The sequence below is a fragment of the Borostomias antarcticus genome (genome assembly GCF_949987555.1).
Source record: "Borostomias antarcticus genome assembly, chromosome: 4".
NCBI classification, from domain to species: domain Eukaryota; kingdom Metazoa; phylum Chordata; class Actinopteri; order Stomiiformes; family Stomiidae; genus Borostomias; species Borostomias antarcticus.
The window spans coordinates 15,676,363-15,678,862 of record NC_140237.1 but is presented as its reverse complement, the minus strand read 5'-3'; the positions used below and the strand labels follow the sequence as shown (position 1 = coordinate 15,678,862).

The 2,500-nt window shown below is 47.6% G+C and overlaps 1 protein-coding gene across 1 annotated transcript in view; it reads left to right on the top strand.

The window, feature by feature from the left end:
- The window catches only part of lrp3 (low density lipoprotein receptor-related protein 3), a gene marked incomplete at both ends in the record, with an annotated part of 20,348 nt that overhangs the window by 6,839 nt on the left and 11,009 nt on the right, over positions 1–2,500 (top strand). The gene's annotated exons all lie outside the window — the stretch shown is intronic.

The following is a 2,500-nucleotide window of genomic DNA, read 5'->3' as shown; positions in this document are numbered from 1 at the left end:
GAATGAATGCCCCCCCCCATGTCCTCGACGCTGCGTGACCGCGTTGATAATTGCCCCCTGGAGAGGACGTGCCTGCCCAGGCCTTCCTCCGCTCGCCAGACAGACAGTCGAACGCCGACGTCTGTCTGCGCTCCGTCCTCGTTATCCAGCTGCTCTCTCCCTTCTGTTCATTCAGCGGATCAGTGCTGGTTCTGATTGGTGCAGGTGAGGAGAAGGTGCTCGCCAACTTCAGCAGGAAAGTCCAGTCATAGGAGGCTGTGGTTATGGGAGTCTACACGGACCGCCGTGCCAAATGTATGACATCATCCCCGAGGGCTCAGCTAGTTTGCCGCATGAATTGAACGGAGTAGTGTGCGCGTGTGTGTGACAGAGAGAGAAAGGTGTGTTGTGACCCCAGCTATATGCGCAGAGATCATTGCTAAGTGGTTGAGAGCAGTGCTAAAGATTTCAGCGGATCGATACTACTCTACCATGAATGCCTCCTCTAGATTCAGGCTTCACAGACCTTAAAAAAATACAAGTACAGGATGGCCTGTCCCTGCTGACCTGCCAACTTTGCTTTATTGGTGGTGAGACACAAATAGGAGATTGCATTGATCCCCCATTGGGTCTGTTAGAGCCAAGGCGGAAAATAATCAATTTTCAATGAGGTTGGTTTTGTGAAGGCATAATCCTTCTGCTGCCATGGTAGCGTTTCCCTCGCCCGAGCCTTCCGGAGTGAGAGGAAAGAGAAGACAGGAAGAGAGCTGTATCATCGTAGGTGTAGGTTCCCATGTGCGGTGACTGAAGCCTTTGCTTGACGCTCCTCTATATTCCCTTTCGTCATCGAAATTAAAGATTCCACGGGACAACTCGGTAAAAAATTAGAACTGTTTAGTTAAAGAAAAAATGTTTAATACAATAGGCCTATCCTTATACATGGAATTACAATACTAATTTCAACGAAAGAAAATGATAACGACAGCGAGAAAGGTCTAAAAACTGTCTGGCTCCACTCTCTCCGCATGCCTAACTGCAGGCCTGACCAAAAAACCCCAAAACATTTTCCCGCGAGAGCAGGCCCATACAAAGAGAAATCAAAGTTCGCAACCACCAGACAACATCCAAAATAATACCAATTACTAGATCCAAAAACTCAGGCTCTTACAGTAGGTAATGGGCTAGCGTTAGTTTAGCATTCCGCTCCGCTCCAGGTGGTTTCTGAACACAGCTGGTCGAGAGAGCCTGTGATTGACTGGTGGGAGGGGAGCTGTCTGATTTGACACGAGAGAAAACCATTCACAGTCATCGAGAGCACTCAAGCTGCAGATACTCATAGAAATGAAATGCCAGTTTTATATCAATGAGAGGGGCTAGCCTATTACTATTAGCCCATGCCTGTTTTAAACAAACAAAAGCTCACATGTTACTGAACTTACAGGATAAGTACATTAAATTCCCCCAATGTAGCTTTTGTAAATCTTATTAAAAACCATATTACAATGGTATCACAGCAGTTGCAGGCTTCAAGTAGGTTTGACCCAAATCATGACATGATGACTAACAACGTTACTAACGAAGTATTAACCTCACTTCTGTGTGAAAAACACAGCACATTTCACAAACAAAAGCATCTCCATTAAGCTAATTTTAATGATGATGTGGACCAGTCCACCGTTGACCGATTTTAGGTAGTTATTTTCGGGAGGCATTCTGTTGGTTTTTTACATAAACGAATTTGGCCCGGGGGCTGTGGGAAGAATGAACCGGGATCACCCACAGCGAGGCTTTAACCGGGATCTTTTATTGGCCATAAAGTGCTGCTGTGTCACAGCGTTCATATGTAGCGCTGATGGGATCTTAGCGCTCAGACTCTTAGCTGATGGGATCTTAGCGCTCAAACTCTTAGCTGATGGGATCTTATCACTCAAACTCTTAGCTGATGGGATCTTAGTGCTCAGGCTCTTCGCTGCTCTTTGGCACATAGCAGCAGGGTGGGATTTCATATGCAGCTTGTCAGTTAGGCTAGCTAGCTAGAGCACAGATGAGCTAGCAAGGCTGCTGCTCCTTTGAGAGGGAGCCTAGAGATTAGATCATCTCTTTCTAGCGGTACTTCCTCTCTCAGACTCGTCTAAAGAATACACACACTTCGCGCACTCAAAACATTTCCCAGACCGCTCCCAAGAATTCACTGCTATTAATCATATTCAGAGAGATCAACCATGTGGTGTCTTTGAATCTAGAACAACGTACAGAAACCATACAAGCTCTTTTCCAGGGTGCGGCGTCTGGCTCCGGTTTGAGCCTGGCGTCGGTGGGGGTGTCTTGTTCGGAGTCTGCGTGAAGCGCGCCGCTCGCCTGAACGCTAAATCGAGTGTTAAGGGCTGAGGGTGGCTGTCTCGAGGGGAACCGCTGGGGTGGCTGGGAGCTCACAGGCAGACAGATTAGTCCCTCATCTGCCCTACCTGTGGACTAAAGAGCTGGCGGAGTGAGGAGACGAGACACGTTCTGTAATCAGCAG